This window comes from Canis aureus, chromosome 13 (genome assembly GCF_053574225.1).
Source record: "Canis aureus isolate CA01 chromosome 13, VMU_Caureus_v.1.0, whole genome shotgun sequence".
In the NCBI taxonomy this organism is placed as follows: domain Eukaryota; kingdom Metazoa; phylum Chordata; class Mammalia; order Carnivora; family Canidae; genus Canis; species Canis aureus.
The window spans coordinates 25,348,452-25,375,074 of record NC_135623.1 but is presented as its reverse complement, the minus strand read 5'-3'; the positions used below and the strand labels follow the sequence as shown (position 1 = coordinate 25,375,074).

At 41.4% G+C, this 26,623-nt stretch overlaps 1 pseudogene; it reads left to right on the top strand.

Annotated features, from left to right (window-relative positions):
* Positions 1–12,474: 12,474 nt before the first annotated feature.
* On the top strand, positions 12,475–13,829 carry LOC144281587 (histidine--tRNA ligase, cytoplasmic pseudogene; annotated as a pseudogene).
* The last annotated feature ends 12,794 nt before the right edge of the window (positions 13,830–26,623 follow it).

Genomic DNA, 26,623 nt, shown 5'->3' with positions numbered 1-26,623 from the left:
TACCTCCCAAGACACATTTTTAGTTGTGACACTGGAGTGGGGGAAAGGAGAGAGAGATAATTGCAGCCAGAAATGCCGCTAAACTCTTTCAGTGCACAAGACACCAATCCAAACAAAGAACTAGGCAGCCCACAATGTCGGTAGTGCTAAGACTGAAAAACTGTGTTCTAGTGAATAATCCTCTGCAACTTCATTTTTTAGGCCGAATCTGGACTTAGAGAAGAAAGACAGGGATAAAATACCTGTCTCCAAGAACAAAACAAAGCCATAATTTTGAAATATGGCAGAGAAGAACCAAAGTCCTGACACTTCTCCCTGAAACATTCTTTTCCCTCATAAAATGAAAAAATTCTCAGATGGGCCAGTAATGTTTTAAAAACACCAATATGTAATTTTGAAAATTGAGATTCCACACAGAATATGAGACAGGAGACAGAAGAGAAAATAAAAGAGGAAAAGAGTGATAAATTGGCAAGATGGAACCGGATGGAAACCTGTGATGGTAAGAGGAACAATTAGAATCAGAATCAAGGTGTAAATGGGGACTTTAGTTACCTCAAAGAACGGGTGTCCCAAGGGCTCAAAATAGGAACAACAGCTATTGTGGTACTCTGTATAATCTTAAATTTTAATCCCGACAATACCACTGTGAGATGGATACCAGCGTATCCAATTTCCAGATGAGAAAACCCAAATGTTGACATATGGAGTTAGAATCAGCCTACTGGATTCCTTGGTTTCTGCCAAGGAATCTGAATCTGGAGGGAGAGATCCAGTTGGCCAATTGAAAACAACATAAACAACAGCTATTGTGGTATTATCTTAAAATTTAATCCTGACAAGAGCACTGTGAGATGACCTTAGGTGATGTAGAGCAGAGCTGTGTCCTAAGCAAATGCTCCTTTCGGGGATTTAGCTATGTTCTCTGCTGGCTAGGTCCCCTTGTTTCCTCTCAGTTTTTAAAGCTGACTCTCCAGCATTTTCATCAGATGAAGGAAATCCCCATTACCTTCCAATAACCTATTTTCATCTTAAATTAACCAGAGTCAATTTCACTGTTTTGCAAGCAAGAAGCCTGCCTGGCTCAGGGCTGGGAAGAGAACAAAGAGGTACTCTTTGGAGTTATTTAAGTAGGAAATGGAAATGAAATTAAAATGAACTTTATCTCACCTCCCCAGTTTCAAGGACCTGCTCCTCTAATTAGGAGTTGTTGATTCTGGGGGTAGGAGGACAGGGAGGTAGGGAAGGGGGATCTCTGTAGAAGCCTGGATGATATGTATCACTAATATTCAATGGATTTACTCCTCCCTGAAGTGAAATATCTGAATACCGTCTTCTAAAATTTTGTATTATTGGTCCCCACACATTCTTTCCCAGTTCTCATTCTTGCTTCCTTCTTGCCATCTGTTTCTCTACCTAAATGCCCTTTTCTTAGAGATGCCTTCTCAAACCACCTAAAAAGTAAGTCATCTCATATTCCCATCTCTTACCACAAACTCCATTTTATTTTGTCAATAGCACCTACCATCTCCAAATATTTTTGATTATTTGTTTGTTTACATGTTTATCTCCCCCCTGCTAACCCTGCAAGATCTTTTCTGTCTTGTTTCCAACTGTACCCCCAATGCCTGGAATGATCCTGGCATGAAGAGAATAGTTTTTGAATTAATGGATTGGTGGATAATGTCCAAGCGCCTTGGCTTGTCATATACTCACCGTATATTTCAAAATAACAGAAACTTATACGTTTTTATATCCTCGCTATATGGAGATGAATGGCAGGGCAGGCCAGATGTGACATATTTATATTTAACCAGATAACAACCCTAAAGTTCTAAAAGCAAAGTTTAAAAAACTAAAGAGATATGCAATCTCACTATCTACGATCTCTCTTTTACAAACATCAAGGCACTTTTGAAAGAAGCTGTATTGTACAGAAAACCTGTATGAAACATGTATGAGAAGTGTGATAACAGATCTGCCCAGAGTTCTACAAAGAATGTTTCATTTGGAGTAATGCTTACCCCAGGCTGGGATGGAGGGTAGGTGGTGGGCAGTAAAGCCCACCCTGACATCTGCAGGTAGATTAGCTGAGCAAAGTGTTGGGGCAGGGCCCGGTGGGGAGTGTGGTTGGAGGGAGCGTGAGGCAAAGGAAGCAGTAGGTACGTGAAGGAGTCCCACAGAGAATGACAATACACTCACCATACCACACAGGACTGGGATCAGTGCAGGGGTTTGGGCCACTGGTGTCAGAAAACAGCCTGTTTCCTTTGGCCGAATGCCTCTCCCAATCATTCCAACATGTGTGTAACGAAATCCTTCCCACCAGCGTAGAACTTAAACAATACTTCTTCCAAGAAGCCCTTCCTGGTCTTCCACATGAGACAAAATTCTCTCCCCCTTGTACTCCTATTGTTGTTCATCACTCCATTTACAGAGTGACCAGATGACAGTGCAGGTTTGGCCCCACAACTTACCCAACCCTACCTGGCAGTTCCGCCTATACAAATGTATTTCTGAGCACACCACATATTTCCTGCTAGCCTTTAAGCAATTCAAGGACATAATTCTCGCTGGCGTTGTCTGTAGATATCCTTTCATTACAAAAATATTTCACTGGGGATCCCTGGGTGGCGCCGCGGTTTGGCGCCTGCCTTTGGCCCAGGGCGCGATCCTGGAGACCCGGGATCGAATCCCATGTTGGGCTCCCGGTGCATGGAGCCTGCTTCTCCCTCTCCCTCTCTCTCTCTCTCTCTCTCTCTCTCTCTCTGTGTGTGACTATCATAAATAAATAAAAAATTAAAAAAAAATATTTCACTGGATTAATAATCCAATTGTGTGTGTCAGTATGAATCTGGAATGTTAATGATCTCCTAATTCAGTGAGAAATATTGAGAAAGCCTGTGTATATTCTGGAAAATGAGAAAAAAAACTTAAAGATGTGTTCTTACCAGTGTTTAGCTGCAGTGAGAATGAGAGATTGACCCTACGATTTTGCCATTAAGCTCCATTCATTCAACCCATCTTCTTTTTAAAATTTTAAAATTTGGGGATGCCTGGGTGGCCCAGTCAGTTAAGAGTCTGGCTCTTGATTTTGGCTCAGGTCATGGTCTCAGGGTCACAGGGTGGAGCCCTGAGACAGGCTTCAGCCGGGAGTCTGCTTGAGGTTCTTTCCCTCTGTCTCTCCCCCAGCACATACTCTCTCTCTTGCTGTCTCATAAATAATTTTTTTTTTAAAATTTTAATTCACTTATGTGGTCTCCTATTTCATGACTTCAGAGGATTCATAAGAACCCGATCTGTTGAAGTCACCATTGAGCTTATTATTTTTGGTAATTTCTCAAGTACATTGTGCCTTGCCACTAAGAAGTTGTTCTCACAATGTGTATTTAAGACATTAAATTATCAGTACCATTTACATTGAGAGATTCTGTATCACGGGAGGACCTCCATTATTCTTTTCTTTTCTTTTCTTTTTTTAACAGCTTAACAGTCATTTGTACGGTACATCTGTTAACCAGAAGGCCAACCTGACTTCAACTCTTAATTGCTTTGCTAACGGCTATATTGAAAAACTTCCTCATCTCCCCACCATCTGGTGTCATTAACCTCTGCAATCTTTCTAGGCAATGTGTGTGTTGTTGGGTGTATGTTAAAGGACATTTTCAGGGAATTTTTTTCTTGAAATTACTTTTAGTAACTCAGAAAAACTTAATTCATCTCCCCTCATCCTCATTTTATTGAATCTCAGAATGTCAGGGCTATCATCGTTTTGGAGCACGTCTGTATTCTATAGAATTCTAATTTTTCTTCTGGCTTTTTTTTACACTTGCAATTTGTTTTTCAAAAAAAAACAAAACCTCTTCTAGCTCCATTCATCAAACTTGGTGGATTTGAGAGGCTCCAGGAAACACTTCCCTTGGTGAGTTTTTGTGCTGGTAATTCCCTCTCCTAGTTAATCCTTGATGTCAGCTCCATAGGCAACTTTTACAACACAAATGTAATCTAAAAAAACAAATGTAATCTAGAAGGAGTATCATGTTAAGCCCTGAGACCTTGAATTAGTTCATTAAGGTGGCACATAGCCGGGGGAAATAGGAAGCAGCACAATTTAGTGTTGATGAAAAGAAAGGAGAGAAAATAAGTGTTGCCAGATGGTCTTAAGGAAAGCCCTGGATGTACAATTAAAATATGTAGAAAAACATATATATGATATTGGAATCTTGGCAATGGTCTATGCTATATATTACAGTTTGCAACATGTTGTATAACATTTATCAACTTAAAATTTTTCCACAAGCCCGTAAATGGACAACTTTTAAAATGTATTCGATTGCTCTTTTATCTGAAAAATGGATTTAAGAAGAGCAAGGCTAGAAACAAGGAGACCAGTCATTGTGAAAAGCCTTTTTACATGGTTGAGTGAGGGGTGCCAATATCTTTAACTAGGAAGGTGCCAGAGGAAGTAGAATGAAATAGACGAATTTGGGGTATATTTTGAAGGCAGGTCTGATAGGACTTGATTATCAAGGACAGGAGGGAAAGAGAGGAATCTAGATGACTCCTAGGTTTGGGTTTGTGCAATGGGGCAAAGAGGGAGAGCACTGGGTTTATGACCAGATATTAAGAAGAGTCCAGAGTTCTCCCAGTGATGGGGAGCCATTTGAGTTTTTTATCTTGTTTTTGAGCAGGAAAATGACATGAGTAGAGTTATCCTTCAGGGAGACGTGAGGTATCTCTGACATTGTATGTGAAAGAATCATGATGACTCTTAGTCTCAGTTCTAACATTAGCCATCCACATGACAGTAAAGGCACTTATGCTCTCTTTGGATCATTATCACTTATAATTGTTTATTAAAGCTTCCCCAGTACCAGCAACTAAACCAGAAGCTGTGAAAACCAACATGAGAAAGACACCTTTGCAGATGCAGGAGCCTGCCCAGCACCTGGAGTCCTAGCCAGAGCACGTCTAATTCTAATACCGAGTTTTAATTTTCACCGTGTGTTTCTGGTGCAAGAGCAAAGTGTTATGGGAGTTCCAAAACTGGGATGATTATGTCTGCCCCTGGGTGAATGCACTGGGCTGAGGAAGTTGTTCGGTGAAGTCTTTGGCTTTAAGGGACTGATTGGAGAAGAGGTGTTTGGTCGCTGTTACAAAGTTACCCCAAAGTCCCTCTCACATTAATCAGTCATGGTCTATATGTGCATTTCTGCATACATTTTATATTTTCTGCATCTTCCTCTTCACAGTGACTGCTAGGTTTTTGCTTGTTTGGGGTTTCTTGTTTGTTCTGTTGGATCTTCAACTATTATCAGGGGGAAATATTGTTAAGCAATAATCAACCGATGACACACTCTCGTGTTGAGCCACTCTGCGGGCAGAGGAAATATTCCGAATAAGGCTATAAAAGGCCCAATGAGAAACTGAGAGCATGAGATGTGCAAACTGTTTCCAGTAAAGCCAGCTTCATTTCTTTCTGTGACTCACCAGTTCGCATGTCAAAAGGCCCGAGGCTTTCCCATCAAACATCCTAAGGTATTCGTGGACTGCAGATGCTGCGGGGAGGAGTAAAGAAGGAACACAGTTTATGCTGTGGACTCAAGGAGGCTGCTCTCAGGAAGTGAGACCCTGGCTGCTAGAACACGATAACCTGAATATCCAGGACCTTCGTGTCTCAGAATCATTTTACTCTGATGCTCTGGCCCATTTCCCCAGATGTCACCTTCTAGCCCTAGCCTCTCTTCTTAGCTCTTCCTTTAAGACTCTTCTGTCCGTTGATAAAAAAAATTCTGCCCAACTGCCTCCCAGATCTCTAAATTTCTAGAATGCTACAATAAACTCAGTTTATAAATGCAGCTTCAAATCTATCCATTTCCATACCTTCCTGTACAATGATGGTTAGAAATAGCTGCTTAATTAAAAAGAAGATTGAATTATCCAATCTAGATGATTTTTTAAAGATTTTTACTTATTTATTTATGAGAGACACAGAGAGAGAGGCAGAGACACAGGCAGAGAGAGAAGCAGGCTCCATGCAAGGAGCCTGATGTGGGACTCGATCCCGGGTCTCCAGGATCACGCCCTGGGCCAAAGGCAGACGCTCAACCACTGAGCCACCCAGGTGCCCCCAAATCTAGATGATTTTGATCATCGAAGCAACCACTTGCTAAAGTATCTATTAGAGGCCTGATGCTACTCAGTGGCATTCTGTGGTCCGAGGATCATATAATAGTTTTCACAACACTAGAAGAACAATAAATTGGAAGAAAAGAGAAGTTTTATTATTTTTCCTCAAACAGGTTTGCTTTTGTCATTTGAATAATAGAGAGTTTTCACTTGAGGATAGAGGAAGACTGAGAGCTGGAGGTGGGGGGAAGGGGATGGAGAGAGAAAACGATTGAAAGGCAGAGAGAAAACTAAATGGTTGTAGTATTAGAAGTACCAAGGCTCTTAGTGCTCCTCAGCTTTCTCTGGCTCGATGACCTAATATGAATGAGATAGTTATACTCCAGGACCTTTCATTTGTAGAGCTGGGCGCATGTCTCTTGTTCCATCTTTTTGAACAATTTCATTTCCCTTTAATGTCATTTCTCTGTGCTCTCCATCTCCACACACAGACTGGGTGATGGGGGCTGATAATAGGTAACAGGCTGTTTCATAATAGCAGTTTATTCTGATCTTGGCCTCATAAAGTCCTGTACATAGGTGCCATTTGTGGAAATATATGAAGAAATTATAGATGTGCTGTGTCTTAGAACTGCAGCTAGAAGCGTGACATTTTAAAGCAGCTTGTGAGCTTCTGAGCATGACTTCTATGTGGAAAGAAAAGATACACGTACACAGTTCGGTGAGCTGTCAGTGGAAATGTTGTGAATTAAAGCAGAGCTCAAGAGGGTCATAAAAATTAGAGGTCACTTCTCTGCTCATCACTAAATCTGGGATTGTTTACCTTGGCACTTTGCAATCTTAAATCATCAACTTATCTACCAAAAAGAATTTTTAAAAAAGATTCAGTCTCAAACTGCTCAAGTTATTATTCCCCGTTTTTCAAGAAACATTCCTTATAGCTTGAGTTGCCTGAAAACTCATCTTACTGTATCACTGAATTCTGCTATGCTGTTGAATTTTTCATCTGCTTTCCCAGACTTCATCCTGCAGTGGTCAATGAAGTGAAAAGTTGGGGAAAGGGGCAGGAAAGGGAAATATAAATGCATATTCTGACCTTGAAGCAGCCCCTGTACCCCAGATGTCATCAGGTGGAGGTGCTATCAAGGTTTACAGCTCTTCTGCTGGGCAAGACACGAGAAATTCTCTTGCCTTAAGAACACTCTCATATCCTTACTACAATATCTTCTCCTCCTCCTCCTCCTCCTCCTCCTCCTCCTCCTCCTCCTTCTTCTTCTTTTTCTTCTTCTTCTTCTTCTTCTTCTTTCTTCTTCTTCTTCTTCTTCTTCTTCTTCTTCTTCTTTAAATATTTTATTTATTTATTCATGAGAGACAGAGAGGCAGAGACATAGGAGAAGCAGGCTCCATGCAGGGAACCCAACGTGGGACTCTATCCCAGGACTATGGGATCACGCCCTGAACTGAAGGCAGACTCTCAACCGCTGAGCCACCCAGGCATCCCCTTATTCTTCTTCTTACTCAAAAAGTATAACTGCCTGTATCTAAGGCAACAATCCTATGGACGGTCAGTTTTCCAGCAATGAGAGGGATGATACTGAGATTTGTTGTGGTGATACCGCTATCCCCAGATATGTGAACCTTGTTACAGAGACTCTCCACTATGTAAGCAAAAATTTGCCATTCATAAAAAAATAAAAAATAAATTTAAAAAAATCCTCAGAAAAAAAATAAAATAAAAAAATAATAAAAATAAAATTAAAAAAAATATCCTCAGCTTGTTCAATCAGCTGGTATCGTAGGAAACTGGAACCTCTTTATGAAATGCAGTCTACCTAAATGGATTTAAATTTTTACCAGTTTATTTGATATAACTTCAGGTGTACTTCATCAGAAATAACAATAGCTATCCCACATATTGATCCTTTATTGTCTAACACACTGGTCTCAGTACCTTCTTTGTGATCCTAATTAGTCCTTACAATAGTCTTTTGAGTAAGGATGTTATTATTATTCTTGTATCACTGATGGAAAAGCTGATGTTTAAAATATGTGATAACAGGGATCCCTGGGTGGCGCAGCGGTTTAGCGCCTGCCTTTGGCCCAGGGCGCGATCCTGGAGACCCGGGATCGAATCCCATGTCAGGCTCCTGGTGCATGGAGCCTGCTTCTCCCTCTGCCTGTGTCTCTGCCTCTCTCTCTCTCTCTCTCTTTCTGTGTGACTATCATAAATAAATAAAAATTTAAAAAAATAAAATAAAATAAAATATGTGATAACATGTTCAGTTGTATGTGGCTAAGAAGTGGTAAAGCCAGGATGCAAACCATTGTCTGCACCCTACTCTCTAACTGCAGCCTCACATCAAATGACAGATTTGAGGAAATCACTTGGTTGTCTCCAAGAGGATGATATTTTTAGAGAATATTCTAGAGAATTTGCTTTCTGAAGCATTAAAGGAGAGTATGCACGCTCATTAATTTTCTGCCTGAAGTGCATGCATTAAGAAGATAAGTACAGTGTGCAGTTCATGTTATGCCAGTTTTTTGACAAGCAAGGATGCCAGGATTCTTAAACTGGAAAACTAAACTGGCTTGGGATGAGTAAGAATCCAGGTCACTTTTAAAATATCTCCATGCTTTTTACCGTATTTTAAGATTTTTTTTTTTCCGGATGTAATGATGTAAGTAGAACATACTCAATGGTCGTAAGATCTAATGAAAAATCTCACAGAGCTCTCAGGAGAGAGCTTTCATTATTACTCCCGTTTGTGTTCTAAAGACAGACATACAGAAATATGTCGGTACTGATTATGAAGTAACAGTGAACATTTATTGAACACAACACAGGCCAGGCACCTATCTAATTCTCTCAGTACCTCTAGGAAGTAGATGCACTTAATGATACAGAAGATAAAGCTGAGATACGGTTGCCTAACTTTCCCGAGGTCATACAGATTTTTAGAGCCACAATGAAAGTCAGGCAACCACCTCTGGAATCTGTGCTCGAGATGGCTCTGCAGCATGGCCTCTCCTCCTATACATACTACAGACGCTACCTGCTGCCTGTTGTGATTGGGTTTAAACATTTATTTTCTGGAGTTGCTTTCCATGGTGATCAAAATTCATAACTCTATATTATGCTGAGTGAAATAAGTCAATCAGAGAAGGGCAAACACTATATGGTCTCATTTATTTGGGGAATATAAAAAATAGTGAAAGGGAATAAAGGGGAAAGGAGAAAAAATAAGTGGAAAATATCAGAAAGGGAGACAGAACATGAGAGACTCCTAACTCTGGGAAACGAACTAGGGGTGGTGGAAAGGGAGGAGGGTGGGGGGGCCGGTGACTGGGTGGCGGGCACTGAGGTGGGCACTTGACGGGATGAGCACTGGGTGTTATTCTCTATGTTGGCAAATTGAACACCAATAAAAAATAAATTTATTAAAAAAAATTCATAACCCTAGCTTAAATTTTTCTTTTTTTCTTTTTTAAAGATTTTAGGTATTCATGAGAGACACACAGGGAGAGAGAGAGAGGCAGAGACACAAGCAGAGGGAGAAGCAGGCTCCCTGTGGGGAGCCCGACATGGAACTCAATCCTGGGACCCCGGGATCATGATCTGAGCCAAAGGCAGATGCTCAACCACAGAGCTACCCAGGCGGCTCTTGAATTTCTTTAATCATACAATCCGTCTAGTAGCATTTTGGGTTTTTAGCTCTTTCAGCACAGAATGATCATGATGTTATACTTTTTCAGTTCACTCATTCATTGACTCAGTCGGGAAATTCAGCACATGCTGCAGATACTATATATAACCCACTTTGCTAGGCATTTGGGGCGAGTCACGAGGATGCTGTTAGTGCTTTCAAGAACCCATTACTTAAGGGAGGGCCACATAATGGAGTAAGGCCAACACAACTACCAAGGCTGACTTTACTACAGTTCAGGATAAGGCATTACCGTAAGACAGTTGAGAATTAAACACTGTACGAATTGAAGTAAGGAATTCATTTTTATAGTGATAGAGGTCAGGAAAGATTGGTGAAGGAAATGGAATTAAGGCTGTCATAAAAGCTGATTATTTGCTACCAGCGATGTTACATTCAGAAGGGACTTTAGAGGTCTTGTAACTAATTCTCTCATCTTAAAGGAGAAAACACTGAGAACCAGAAAGGTTAATTCGTTTCCCAAGGTCACACTCTCCCATCTGTAATGTTTCCAGTTCCAAACCTGAATGCTTGCTTAGTACTTCTTTCCAAATAGTTTTGACACATTGTCCTGAACTCAGTATTGGTTACCTTGCTCACATCTTAGAGTCTCTCAAGAGGCACATAAAATCAAATAGACCTTTAGTAATTAGTAAAAATCGTTAGGGCCAAGCAATGCTGACTAGACAAATCTGAGGTAGAGTCTGACGGATTTAGTGCCAAATCAGGTTGGAAGAGAAGAGGAAGTAGCAGATGGAGTTTTAGGTCGGTGTCGACACTGGGTAGGAAACAGGTAATAGCAAACAGATGGACCCCGGAATGTAGAAAGACCACCAGCATCACATTTTCCACAGCTTTGTTCCCAAATAGTAATGAGATGCAATATAGGTCATTGCAAAAATCTTACTGAGCCCAAGCTCTTACAAAGGCATAATGGTTGGCATCCTACAGGAATAGTATAAAATATGGCTGTTTCTGTGCTCACACTCTTTGCTGAAGCTCAAGGAAAGTGGGAAATATAAAACAAGTACGAAAAGAGAATAATATAATGCAAGAGAGGACCAATAAATGCTATCACAGAGAAACACAAAGCATTCATGGAGAAGGTTGGCACTCTGGTTGAGTCTAGTCTGTGTGTGTGTTGCGGGGGGGGGGGGGGGGGGGGGGGGGGAGGAGCCAGAAAGACAAAAGGAAGTGCTCAAGATGAACAAAAGCTCAGAGGCAGCTAAATGCCGGAGAGGATTTGCCTAATTGCAAATGGCACAGTTATAGACAGGTAAACACATGCCATGGGAGCTCTGTAATGAAGCAGTGGAAGCCCCAAAGCATCATTACATGGCTAGGAATAAGTCACTTAAACCTCTCTCAACCCCCTTATCATCATTTCTGAAAATGGGCTAGTTTCTGCAATCCCTTCCAGGTTTAGGAGTTAGCAACATTTAATCTCAAATTTTATTAAATGTCTTAGACTAGTATTTCCTGAAGTATGGGACAGTGTATGCTACCGGTGGAAAGAAGGTTTTAAGTGGTAGATTTACAATATTTATGTTAATAATCACATAATCTTTGTAGAGTTTCCTTCTATTTAAAGCATGTGATACTGATTTCCATTTTTTGTGGGATCAAAAGTTTTCCTTTAAAATTTTTAGGTGAAAAACACGTACCGAATTATAAAGAAAACATAAGGATTTTCATTGATGTGTTACATTTTAATTCATACGGCTTTCGCAGTTTACACCAAAATATAGCCGTGCTTGTGTGGCTGTAAAATGCATTCGTGGACTCATTCATTCATTGAACAAATACTTACAGAGTGCCAACTGTGTGGCCTACCCTAGATCCCATGGTGATAATTTGGTAAACAAAACAAAAACATTTGCCTTTGTGAAGCCGACATTCTTGAGAGGTGAGACTGACAATAACAATAAACATGATAAAGAAGTAAATCATATTGGGTATTATTAGATATTAAATGCTAGAGAAAAAGAAGAGAGCAGGGTGAAGGAAACCAGAAGAGCAACAGACTACGTGTCAGATGAGGTAGGTGGTCAGGACCACTGGAAAGGTGATATTGTATCAAAAATTTAAAAGGTGAGGGAATGAGCCCTGCAAATACCCAGGGAGTAGAATAATGCTGTGTGTTACTTACTAGTGAGTAAAACCGGGACGCCGGGGTGGCTCAGTGGTTGACCTTTGGCTCAGGTCGTGATCCTGGGACCCGGGATCAAGTCCTGCATCAGGCTCTGTGCAAGGAGCCTGCTTCTCCCTCTGCCTATGTCTCTGCCTCTCTCTCTCTCTCTCTCTCTCTCTCTCTCTCTCTGTCTCATGAATAAGTAAATAAAATTAAAAAAAAAAAAAACTAGTGAGTAAAATTAATGTTCCAAGAAATTGTGTCCTCATGCTCCCCTGTATTTCTGCACCCTGGCCTTATGCACATCATGGTGACCTGACTACCAGGGAACATAGAAACTAGAGTATCTTTTCGGGGGGAAGGAGAGAAAGGAGAAGATGCAGGAGGTGTATTTTATTTGGCATACAGCTCGAAATGCTTGAGAGATACCCTGTGAAGAAACATAACAATTTGTTGGAAATGCAGCTCTGGAATTTAGAGGCAATTAAAAACTATCCAGTTTTTGGGTCTAGACAGCCCTCAGCGCCAGTTGGCCTCAATATGGCAGAACGTGCAGCATTGGAGGAGCTAGTGCGACTTCAGGGAGAGCGCGTGCGGGGCCTCAAGCAGCAGAAGGCCAGCGCTGAGCAGATCGAGGAGGAGGTGGCAAAACTACTGAAATTGAAGGCACAGCTGGGCCCTGATGAAGGGAAACAGAAGTTTGTGCTCGAAACCCCAAGGGTACAAGAGCCTACAGTCCCCGGCAGATGGCCGTTGGAGAGAAGGTGTTTGATGTCATCATCAGCTGCTTCAAGCGTCATGGTACAGAAGTAATTGATACACCTGTGTCCGAACTAAAGGAAACACTGACTGGAAAGTATGGAGAAGACTCCAAGCTTATCTATGATCTGAAGGACCAGGGTGGAGAGCTATTGTCCCTTCGCTATGACCTCACTGTTCCTTTTGCTCGATATTTGGCAATGAATGAACTGACCAACATTAAACGCTACCACATAGCCAAAGTGTATGGCGCGATAACCCAGCCGTGACCCGAGGCCGGTATCGGGAAATCTATCAATGTGTCTTTGACATTGCCGGACAATTTGACCCCATGATCCCTGATGCCTGGAGATCATGTGTGAGATCCTGAGATCCCTTCAGATAGGCGACTTCCTGGTCAAGGTAAATGATAGGCGCATCCTAGATGGGATGTTTGCCATCTGTGGTGCTCCTGATAGCAAGTTCCGTGCCATCTGCTCCTCAGGGAACAAGTTGGACAAGGTGTCCTGGGAGGAAGTAAAGAATGAGATGGTGGGAGAGAAGGGCCTCGCACCCGAGGTAGCTGACCACATTGGGGACTACGTCCAGCAGCATGGTGGGATATCCCTAGTGGAACAGCTGCTCCAGGATCCTGAACTGTCCCAAAACAAACAGGCCTTGGAGGGCCTGGGAGACCTAAAACTACTGTTTGAATACCTGACCCTGTTTGGCATTGCTGACAAGATCACCTTCGACCTAAGCCTCGCTCGAGGGCTAGACTACTATACTGGGGTGATCCATGAGGCGGTGCTGCTACAAACCCCAGTGCAGGCAGGGGAAGAGCCCCTGGGTGTGGGCAGTGTGGCTGCTGGAGGACGCTATGATGGGCTGGTGGGCATGTTCGACCCTAAAGGACGCAAGGTGCCATGCATGGGGCTCAGCATTGGGGTGGAGCGGATCTTTTCCATTGTGGAGCAGAGGCTAGAGGCTACGGAGGAGAAAGTATGGACCACAGAGACACAAGTGCTTGTGGCATCTGCACAGAAAAAGCTGCTGGAGGAGAGACTAAAGCTTGTCTCAGAGCTCTGGTCCAATAAAATGACTCAACCACTGAAAAAAAAATAAAACCATCCAGTTTTTAATCTAAATTATTAATCATATTCTAGCATCCTGTCTCTTAGTGACAGCAATTTCCTGCATCCTTTCTTTGAACAGTCTTTGCCACCTTGCTCTTTCCCTCATCAATAAACTAAGTTTGTCATGCCCATGGTGTACCTGTACGAGAGTTACACTTGCAGCTTTTTAAAAATTATGCTTTGGCATACTATGTATCAGAGTTTAAGCAAATCCATATGGATATTTGTTTTATGTGTATTTCTTAATTACAAATATGTAATTAATAAATAAGCGTATATCTAGTTTATTATAAGGATTTGATGTGACTGTACTATAGGAGCTGGTTCAGAGGCCTAAGTAAGGGTGTAAAGTTGTTTCTGTGTCTGGTGCTGGCACATGAAGTCTACAGGCAGTTGGGAAAAGAAGATGGATGTGGAGTAGAGCAAGCAAAGACAAGCCGGATAAAAGAGAAGGTGGTGCCTTCTACCGTCGAACTAAATATGCATGTGGTCCAGGAGTCAGGGAAGCTGATCCCGCAGGAGCATCTGGCAGGGGCCCAGCTGCTGCCTCGGGCCCTCAAGGTGAGCCTGAAGATAAGCAGCAACATGCCTGAGTTCCAACGGCACTTGGTGTCCTGCATCCACCTTTCAAGCATTAAAAAAATTTAAAAATTTAAAAAAATGACTACTGCCCCACTTCTGCATTCTCAATCTTGTGTAGAATTTCTCTTGAGGGCCATACTATCCTAGAAATCTGTAGAAAAGGGAATTCTGGAAAACATGGTTCCAACTTAGCTGAGTTGAGAGGATACAAATCCATCGCACACTATATATCCGCGAATTTGGTGAAGTGGGGCTTAGAGACCCCCGAAAGCTCCTCATGGGTAGGCTATGGGTTATAAACCCTGGGTTATTACAAATCTCTTTCTGAATTGACACAATAATAGGACTGGTATCAATGACTCAGTTAAGAAAACATGCCTTCTAAATTTAAGCTTATCAGTGTCCATGAATTATAACAGCTGAAGAATCTGTATGATATTTGTTGCCTTTCTAAGTTTCTCTTCCCCCCGGAGCAGGCATTTTAAGAAGCTGGTCAGTCTTCTGTAGGTACTAAGAAGTCACCTTCTAGATCATGCTTTTTTTTTTTTTTTTTTTTTTTTAGTGTAGGTTTTATTTTCCAATTTTTCAAGCGAATGCATCCCTTATTAGAAATTTATTAGGGGGACAGCCCGGGTAGCTCAGAGGTTTAGCGCTGCCTTCGGCCCAGGGTGTGATCCTGGAGACCCAGGATGGAGTCCTACGTCGGGCTCCCTGCATGGAGCCTGCCTCTCCCTCTGCCTGTGTCTCTGCCTCTCTCTCTCTCTCTCTCTGTGCTTCTCATGAATAAATAAATAAAATCTTTAAAAAAAATAAATTTATTATATATGCCACTGACTTCAGTCTTAATTAATTAAATTAAATAAGTGAATATTTTTTCCTCTGACATCTAATGCTTCAGATATATTTCAGCCATAGAATTGTGTTGGAGATATTGCTATTCATCTGGAGTTTCAAACTTCTTGAACACTGGATGGCCCTTCATTCCTACCCTGGCTTCTTGGTTTTGAGTCAATAGGAAACATTTCAGTTCGATTGTCTCTTGATCTTTTGACCAATCTTCATCTCCACAGAAAGGAGGCAGCCCTGGCCCATCTGTTCTCTGCCACACTGGAAAGGCTTTCTATTATGGAGCTAGATAGTAACAGCCAAGATATTGGGGATTTTTATGCAGTGCTGCTTTATCACTATGGGAACTTGGACTACTCTGTTTTCTGAGAACTGTTTTCACAAGGACATTGTTTTGTGGGATTTCACTGAACATTTTACTTTTCCTTTGTCAGATGGGTCTGAAAATATTACATCTTAGAGTGTAAGATGTGTATGATGACACAGTTTACATGTATATAAATAGAAACAAAAAGAAGCCTTTACCTTTTTCCCATTTTCAAGCTTTACCCAAGATTTCTGCACTCCTGATATTATTAAAAAAAAAAAACTTTCATAGAGACCAAAAATAGCAGTTGATGGAAATGTGACATCAGAACAAAAAGTTATATTAGTTTCTTTTTAACTTATTCATTCAAAGACTATGTTACGTCCATTGAGAACAGAATTCTTTTTTTTTTTTTTTTAGAGATTGAGAGGAGAGCCTGTGTAAGTGAGTTTGGAGGTGGGGAGCAGGATGGGGGGAGGAGTGGCAGAGAGTGAGAGAGAATCTTAAGCAGGCTCCATGCCCAGCTTGGAGCCCAATGATCTCATGATCATGACCAGAGCTAAAATCAGGAGTCAGTCACTTAACTTACTGAGCCACCCAGGTGCCCCAAGAAAACAATTCTTATAATAGAAAGCAAACAAGAGTGCATAGGCTCTGGCCTTATGATCTATACAGAAGGTTCCTCTTATGTATCTTATCTGTAAAATTACACCTTACTTGTAATTTCTTTTTTTTTTTTTTAAGATTTTATTTATTCATGAGAGACACACACACACAGAGGCAGAGACACAGGCAGAGGGAGAAGCAGGCTCCATGCAGAGAGCCCGATGTGGGACTCAATCCTGGGACTTCAGGATCATGCCCTGAGCCAAAGGCAGGTGCTAAACCGCTGAGCCACCCACAGATCCCTACTTGTAATTTCTTAGTTATTACATAAGATGACCTAGTTTGGGTTGTTAATCTCGTGAACTTATGCATAGGATAGTGGCCAATAATAGATAATACTCAAAAAACACTTGCCAAATGAAAAAGGAACAAATGGATGAATACATACCTTCACAATGTTATATTATGTTTACCAGCCCTCTAATTTCTAGCATCAGTTAGCATATCTATTCCTAAAGCACCTTCTCTAAACTGAGACAGAGCCTTATTTCCACCCCAGTACAGCACACACTGTGGATGCTGAGAGAGGCCGGTCCGTAGCATTCCAGGAACGATCTCAAGTCCAGAAGTTACTATCTTCAAGAGACGGGACTAACTATGGAAACCTTGAAGTCCTATTATTGCCACTGATGATTCCAAGCTCACCTGAGGACTCTCCCTGAAGAACTTTTTGTTGTGTGTTCCAATAGAACTTTATTTATAAAAACAGGTAGCAGACCGGATTTGACCTTCATCCCATAGTTTGCTGATACCTGGAATAGGTAATCATTTGTCAATGACTAAAATTGAAGAAGGTAATTTGGGGGGTTATCAATTCCTACCATGAAAACATTTTTTTTTAATTTAAATTCAATTGATTAACATATAATGTATTATTAGTTTCAGAGGTAGAGGGTCAGTGATTCATCAGTCTTGTATAACACCCAGTGTTCATTACATCAGGTGCCCTCCTAATGTCCATTACCCAGTTACCCCATCCTCCAACCCCCCTTCCCCTCCAGCAACCCTCAGTTTGTTTCCTATGATTAAGAGTCTCTTATGTTTTGTATCCCTGGAGAACTTTTATAAAACACTCTATTGAGCACCAGTTAGTCTGCTTATCTTAAAAACCCATGAAATGTCTGCCAATCTACTCTTTTACTTTCCTGTATTAAGAGTATTTTACCCCCTTACACTCAAGCCCCACGTGATAACTCAACATCAATTTCTCCTTTAGCTTAGTCTGAAAAATCCTCGTGTGTTATGATAATCTGAGACTTCTATTTAGGAATATCTAGCAGATACAGACAAAATTAGCTATATAAAAACTGGGAAAGAGGCAGCATTTGTCTTGTGTACACTTAAGCCATCCTTCATCTCATTTTCACCACATCTTACTTTCAAGGTATAAAAGCTCATTCTTGGGGCACCTGGCTGGCTCAGTCAGCAGAGTGTGCAACTCTTGATCTCAGAGTTGAGTCCAAACTCCACATTAGGTATAGAGATTACTTAAAATTTTAGAAAATCTTTTAAAATTTTAAAAAATAAAAACTCATTCTTCATTAGCTGTATGATTATCTTTTTAAAGTGTATATGGGAGATATATACATATATATAGCGACCCACTTCTGAACTTTCAGTGGCTTCCCATTACTCTAAGATAAAGACCAAACTCTAACATGATCTCTATGCCTTTGCATGCTCTTGTCCCAGCCTAGCTCTCCAATGCCTTGTCTCTCTTGTCTCCCTGTTGCTTCTGCCATTTGCCTGCACTTGCTGCAAGTCTCTGCCATCCACCCCCACTGCCTTCCACGCCCTGTCATCTGTCCACAGTAGCCATCTTTTAGTTCCTAGAAGGGATCATGCTCACCCCTGATAGGAGGAGGGCCTTTGAACATAATGCTTTTTTTTAAATTGTGGTAAAATATAAGTAACCAACAATTCACTATTTTAACCATGTTTAAGTAGATAATGCAGTGGCATTTAGTACATTTACAATGTTGTGTAACCATCACCACTACTGAGTTCCAGAACATCTTCATCATCCCAAAAGGAAACCCCATACCTATTAAACCATCACTCTGCATTCTTCCTTTTCTGAAGACCCTGGCAATCACTAATCTGGCTTTCGTTTTTATGGATTTGCCTACTAGACAGGGGCTCAGTCCAACTTTTCACCTCAGCTTAGGTCTTGATCTCAGGGTCATGAGTTCAAGCCCTGTGTTAGGCTCCACGCTGAACACGGAGCTGACTTTTTTTTTTTTTAATTTTTATTTATTTATGATAGTCACACAGAGAGAGACAGAGGCAGAGACATAGGCAGAGGGAGAAGCAGGCTCCATGCACCGGGAGCCCAATGTGGGATTCGATCCCGGGTCTCCAGGATCGCGCCCTGGGCCAAAGGCAGGCGCCAAACCGCTGCGCCACCCAGGGATCCTGGAGCCAACTTTAAAAAAAAAAAAATTCCCCTGCAATCGAATGAACTTGCCTGTTAGGTGTATTTCACCTAAATGGAATCATACAGTAAGTGATCTCATGTGTCTGACTTCTTTCCCTCAGCTTAATGTTTTCAAGGTTCGTTCATGTCATAGGATGTATCAGTACTCTGTTCCTTTTTATGGCTGAATAATGTTCCATTTTATGGATGCTGAACACACTGTTATTTTGTCAAGAATGAGTTTCCAGGGATCCCTGGGTGGCGCAGCGGTTTGGCGCCTGCCTTTGGCCCAGGGCGCAATCCTGGAGACCCAGGATCGAATCCCACATCGGGCTCCCGGTGCATGGAGCCTGCTTCTCCCTCTGCCTGTGTCTCTGCCTCTCTCTTTCTCTCTCTGTGACTATCATAAATAAATAAATTTAAAAAAAAAAAAAAGAATGAGTTTCCATCTTTCCCATCATCTAGTTGTCTCCTGCTCAAGCCCTCAGCAGTCAGCTCAGTGATCACTTCCTCAGAGAACTTCCCTGAGACTCCAGCTTCGATGATGTCATAGGCATTTTTCGGCCAGCTTCCTCTTCTGACCGCTCTTATCTCCCACTGCAAAGAAACAGTCATTTAGGGACTTTTGATTAATGTCTGTCTCCCCAGCTAGAACCCAAACCTCATGAGACAAGGAATCACATCTGTATTAATTCCATATTGTATCCCTTGTGCCTATGCCAGGGCCCAATATATAAATAAACTTTTGTGAAATAAATGTTGTGAAATTATTTCCCACTGAAAAGTAAATAATTGGCAGCTGCTTAATGTTCTTTCATTCTCAATGGCATTTTGAATCTGAATAGAAATAGCACTGTCATGGAGAAATTCCAGGGAGGAATTTCCCTGGCAGGATGTAAGGGGCAGAGTTGTTCTGGGAAAGGGTTTCCTTCCTGTCCCTTGATTGCAACACCCTGAGCCTACTTTACCTGCAAGCCAGGCTCTCCGAGGCACTATTCAATTCTTATTCAATTTGTCCTGCTTCTATTCATTGGAACAGAAAAACAAGCATATTTGGTTCCATTAACGCCATTACCTCATCCACTAGAAAAGTAGTGATCTGATCTAAGTAATTATCTTTTAGCCATCCTTCCTCCCTAATATCCATAACATAAGCCTGATTGAAATTTGATGGGTTTCTATGATGTCTGCTACTGAAGGATACAGTTCTCTTCCCATTAAATGGGATTGTAATTATATATTGGAATGTGACCTTCATCAACTCAATGGCACTGTCTTTCTCTAATCTTTTCCTGATATTTGTAATAGACGTAAAAGTAATATTTCCTCCTCCGTGCCTTTCCTTTACCTCATGCATAAACCATATCCTTTGTGTAAGGGTTTGCAGTCTCCACTATGCTGTCCTGTCTTTGAGTTATTACAACTGGAAAACTGCCAGCCGTTATCTTCTTAAAATGATGGCAAATTCTTCTCCGGTATTTATAGACAGATGACAATTAAATTGAGGCCCGGATACAGTCAGAGTACAGTTTAACAAATTCACTTGGTGGCAGCATTTTTATTTAATTTTTGTATAATTACTCATGAGAAATTTTTTCTTTAGAATGACTTCAGTTTTATGCTACAAATGAGCTGGTTGAAATTTTACTCAATGAAGCATCAGATTAAGGGACAGTTGTGTCAAGCTATTACTTGCATATAGAATCACTATTATTTTAGTTTTTATTTATTATGTCAGTCTAATGACAATTGTATTTTTGTGTTTTCTCAGATATAGCTAAGACCCTCAAATGGTTCTTTTCTACCCCAGGTGGGCGGTGGAAAGTTAGATTTGGATGAAGTTAATGGCTACTCTCTGAAGGTTGGGATGTGAATACGGAATGGCTAAACACAAATGTCTTTCAGGAAACCTTAATAAAGGGGCCCTGGGTGGCTCAGTAGGTTAAGCATCTGCCTTTGGCTTTTGTCCTGATTTAGCGGCTCCCTGCCCAGAAGGGAGCCTGCTTCTCCCTCTGCCCCTCCCCCTGCTCCTGCAGTTGCACGCTCTCTCTCCCTCTCTCTTAAATAAATAAATAAATAAATAAATAAATAAATAAATAAATAAACAAACAAAATCTTTTAAAAAAAAGAAAAAGAAAGAAACCTTAAAAAGATAAAAATGAGTCCCTGGACTCAAGGATCGTCAGTGTTTTTTTGTTTTTGTTTTTTTAATTCATGATAGTCACAGAGAGAGAGAGAGAGAGAGAGGCAGAGACACAGGCAGAGGGAGAAGCAGGCACCATGCACCGAGAGCCCGATGTGGGATTCGATCCCGGGTCTCCAGGATCGCGCCCTGGGCCAAAGGCAGGCGCTAAACCGCTGCGCCACCCAGGGATCCCGGATCGTCAGTGTTCTAATTAATTGTGCTGATGCTGTGGATTAAAAGGAATTATTTAGCCAGAGAGGCATTGGGAAAGGAGAGCACCAGAGGCAAATATTGTCAATGTAGATCCAAATGGTCAAGATTGACTGAATCTTGGCCCCTCATAGTCAAAAACAATTGATTACTCAGTCTAAGTAATCAATTCCTGATTGTGGTGGGTGGCTATCAGAGTCTAATGTGGTATATTTTTTTTACAAAATCTTGCTTGTTCTGACCATAATTTGACATCTCATAATTCTAATCTATGGGAAGAGAATGTGTTGGGAAGAGAATATGTTGGTCAGGTTTTTTTTTTTTTTTTTTTTAAACTTTTATTTATTTATGATAGGCACACAGTGAGAGAGAGAGAGAGAGGCATAGACACAGAGGGAGAAGCAGGCTCCATGCACTGGGAGCCCGACATGGGATTCGATCCCGGATATCCAGGATCGCGCCCTGGGCCAAAGGCAGGCGCCAAACCGCTGCGCCACCCAGGGATCCCTATGTTGGTCAGGTTAATGTGATTGTCCATTCCACTGGAGTGTTATATTTCTCATTTTATAAATTTAAAGAAAGAAAAAATAATAAATAAATAAATAAATAAATAAATAAATAAATAAATAAATTTAAAGATTTTTATGTTTTATACATATCTTTATGATGTTTGAGAGAATGAAAAGAATATACTTTGGAATATAGACCAGAGTAAATTCTTGAGCTTGTTAAGACTGAGAGCCAGGTCCTCAGTAGTGGTGAATTCATCAAGGCAAAAGCTAATCCGTGGGGCCCTTCTAGCTCCTAATGGTGATGAGCTCACTCTCCCAACATAGCACCTCTCTCTCTTGCTGTAGGTCTTCTTTTAATTTATTCATCTTCTTTTGAGGGTTTCTTTGAAGAGATGGAAAGACCTCACAGGGGAGGGAGGGTGGACAGAAGGTCTTTTGAGTTAAAGGATTCCAAGTTGGAATATTAGACAAATGATAATTTTTCTCAATTTTTCTTTCATCATACTCTTAAGCTGGAAATGATGTGTTGGGTTTCTTTTGAAAATTAAATTAAAACTGTTTTTAACATGCCATCCCAATGTGGTCATGACATACAGTTGCCCTCAATAATTCATTTGAGTGGCTTGCAGCTTATTCTTTTTTAAAAAATAAGTTGACAATGACATCCAGCTCCTTGGTTTGGGAAGGTATGGTTATAGAATTGCATTCATGGAGTCCAACTAACTGATCCCCACCACCACCACTACCACCACCCGGAGAAAGGCAATAAATGAGCATATTTATTTGGACGTTGACTATCCATTCATGTCTAGACTTAGAAAATTAGGGGATTTTTTGGTGCGCATGGCATGGCAGCCTAGATGAGTACAGAAACAGCCTCAGAGTGTGGGCATGTACCAGGAATTTCCTGAGACTCTTAGCATGTTAAAAAGAAAAAAAATACAGAAAAACAAACAAGGATGATGGCATTCAATCCCAGAATATGGCTTTTGGATAAAGGCGTACTATCTACTTCATATCCTGGTCTCCTCTTTTAACATCCAGCTTTCCTCATTCTGTTTCCTGAGTAACCAGTTACTAGTCCAACATGACCAGCATCCTCCTAAGACGTCTGTCATTCGGGATTTTGCCGGCACACTGTGGTTTTTAAGCCTGCTCTTAACATATAACCCCATGGCTGGGAAAGAATCGCTCATTTCCATCCCCTGTAATAGGATAATCCGTGAAAAGATCTATTTAAAGCTTCACATCAGAAAAGACACTCTCATTTACTCAAAGTGTCCTTTCATGCAGGCACATTTTTTTTGGAGGTGGGATGTTCTTTAATGTTGTTGTTGGAAGACTGTCAGTCAGGTCTGTGGCTTTTATAATTATGAAGGATTTCAGCACAAACCAGTAGGCACTTTCTTAGCTAAATCTGCCTCACAGCAAACTGGCGCAAGCCAAACGCCCAGTTTAAAGGTCAGTGTAAATGCTAACGTTGTCAGGCAGTGGTAGTCAAAGTAAGACGTTTCCCTGTGGTGCAAGACTGTTTGGAGGGGAAAACATGTTTACATACTATACTGTTCCTCTACTTTTCACAAAAAAAAGTTTCTTGGGCTTCCTCCTTTCCCAGACTGGGGTTTTATTGTCTCACATTGTCTGCGGAGGAAAAACTTGGGGTTCTTCAATGTCGACACATCCTTGGAATTGGGGGTTTTCAATTCCATAATTGGGGCTCTAGGGACCTTGCAACGAAGAACACCCGACTCCCTCCTTAGCTTAATGGCTTCCCTGAGCTGCTGGCATGGGCTTCATGGTAGCTTGGAGTCTCTCTAGGGATGGTGCAGGTGCCTTTTTGAAGTTCAGGTGGACAGTGAGGAAGTGATGTCTAGCGTATGCCCCCAAGGAGAGCACAGGCTGATCCACTGAGCTTCCTCCGTGCACATTTATGGTTGTTTCCACTAATAAAAGCACAGGAGCACACACATCAGATCAAACCATGAGACCATGGACTGTAGGAACTGAATGCGAGGGGACATGGCATTCATGCCGCAAGTGATGACGGTTCTTAGCTAATAAAGAATAAGTGATCTTTCATTCAAACCCTCTCACATGCTTAAGGAGTCTCTACAAACTCACCTTCACTTCGTATTGCTGCTATATTTTGATCTTTAGCTTCACTGCTTCCCCATATTTGTATGATGTGATCGTGTGTGTGTGTGTGTGTGTGTGTGTGTGTGTGTGTGGTGCATATCTTCACATCTCTCTTACGGGCACGTTCTCATGGATCTCCCAAACATAACTCAACACTATTTCTTCTCCAGTCTTCCTTTTCTCTTGCATTCCAGGGCTCAATGTAGGACACTGTCGTTCACCCATCATGTTGGCCTTCATCCTCCACTCATGCTCTGAATCCCTTGTCTGATCACCTTATCTGCTCCCCAAGGAAATATCCTATCGCCCAGTTCATTTTCTTTGGGGGCATTTATCATTTATTTATATGATTAAGTAAACTTCTTGTTTACTTGTTTGTGTCTGTCTTTTCCCACTAGAATGTAAGCCCAAGAAGGCAGGGGTCTTTTCTGTGTTATTCCCTGCGGTAAACCTGAAACAATGCCACTCCGTAAATGTCTATTAAATAATGAATCAGTCAATAGTTATGCCTTTGATTCTATCTCCATAATGTTTTGCAAATCATTTTTTTCATCCCTGCTGCTACTACCTTGGTTAGCACCAGTATGATTTTGCATGTTGGTGGCTACAAGAGCCTCCTCGTTGCTCTCCTTGCTTTCACTTCCTCTTCCACCATTCTCTCTCTCGTTAGCTACTTTGTCTTGGAGTCTTTCTCACTGCAGACTGGCTCCTGTCATTGGTCTGCTTAAAACCCTTAAGTAGCTCCCTTAAGTGTGCTTTGCAACTCTTTCTACAAGGGCTCCCTAATGGCAGAGGAGAAGTGGGCCTGAAGATATAACCTGAAGTGCCCCATCACAAGCAAAATGTCTTAGGACCTCATATTTTATCTTACAACTGTGGGTAGATTTTGCATTGTGCTCCTTTAGTAGCAAATATTTTCTATTACTCACCACTAAGTGGAACCAGTGCTTCAGGAAGACTTTTCTTGTTTATCCTGTGGTTCTGGGATATGGGCCACACCAGGATGTCAAAGTCTTGAGAAACACAATGGCAGATGAAGGTCAGATAAATTAATTTGGTGTACAAGGCCCTTCAAAACCCGGCGCCTGATTATCTCTCCTCACCCCCTTGCCTCTCACCACTGTCCCATACACACCTCCCAAAGCCCAGCTCAGCTCTCATATCCAAGGCTATGTTAGGTCCCCTGTGTATGTTCTTCCTCAGGACCTTGTGCATCTTCTGCCCATACATTATCAATCTTCATTGTTTACTTCTGTGTCTGTAGCTCTAACCTATAATCCCTTGAGGAAAGGAGCTGTGCCTTACTCAACTGTAACCCAAACCTGGCACAGTGCCTGGTATATCTCAGGCACCCAGCAAACATCTACAGAATGTACTGGGAAATGAGCGAATGGATCACCAGTCATTCCAAACAAATGCTTATTTAAAGTTGTAAGGACCCATATATAACTAATAGGTGATAAATACATTCCTGGTTGATTTGATTGTCCAAGGGCTGAAAGCTACTGTATTGCCCAGGACCACGGCACCAATCCAAATTTACTGAGAGACCTGTAAGTTTCAAAGAACCATCGTTTCTCTTGGGACTTGAAGGGACTTTTGAGACTCCCTACCTTAAAGCAGCAGTTGAAAATGGGGTTTTGATGACATTGTTTTTCCTGGTCTAGAAGGCACCAAGAATCAGATGCAATCTGCAAAGGCTTCAGAAGAAAGTTGAGCCTAAGTTTAGGAAGATTCTGGACCTGGCTTTTCCATTGTCATAGAGAATCATAATTTGTCTACCCATCTGTCTCATCCATGTCTCACATTCCCTATAAAATATTGTCACTGGGACTATAATAAAGTTTGGTCGTTTGAATGATCTGATGAGCTAACCCTACGGTTCAATGTTTAGTTTAAAACAAAAAAATAAAAAAAGAAAAGCAACACTTTGCCGGTAAAACACCATGAGTAGAGCTCCTATGCCTTCAAAGTCTCTTAGAATTATTTTGGCAAGGGCCAAATATCAACAGCATTTCATGGAGTTTTCGGTCCTGCATGAGAGATGCTCAGGAGGAAAGTTCTGCAGATGCAGTAATTTACTGAGGGAAGTGCTTTGCTGTTTTTTAAAAAGTCTGAATGGGTATCAGAGTGAGCACAAGAGGGAACAGGAAGCAACAGAAAAGGATATGACTCCAAGGCCATCCCTAGGTGCCTAACACACACAGCAGTTGGCCAAGAGTTGAAGTCAAGCAGCCGTGAGTCCTGTTCTCTGAGAACTCATAGTCCCGGACCAACATTGACTCAAATACGTGATTTTTTTTTTTAATTTTTATTTATTTATGATAGTCACAGAGAGAGAGAGAGAGAGAGAGAGAGAGAGAGAGAGAGGCAGAGACATAGGCAGAGGGAGAAGCAGGCTCCATGCACCGGGAGCCCGACGTGGGATTCGATCCCGGGTCTCCAGGATCAGCGCCCTGGGCCAAAGGCAGGCGCCAAACCACTGCGCCACCCAGGGATCCCAAATACGTGATTAAACACCACTTGGCCAACTATACAAATATTCAAAAACAGCCAAAATAGGTATTTCTTATAGACTGAAATGAAAATACAAGCAAATAGATTAAGAGCAGCCTAGCCCCTCCCACCGCAGTGAAGAATACAAATTGACATCTCTTCTCTATAAATAGCTACCGATGGATTCTTGCTGAACTACTCTACTTTTCGCTGGCTCAGAAGATGTCTTTTTAATGTATAGACTATGATTTGGGGATGTTTAACACATAAGATTTATTATTTAGAGTGTTTGCTAATTTTGTTTTATTAAACAGTGTTTATAAATAGTGTTTCCAGTCAGTACAGATTAAAAAGGGGGATTGTATACTTTAATTAGTTAATGACAGTGAATTATTTATCTCTGGCTTGGCAAAGGCTGAAGCAGCCTAT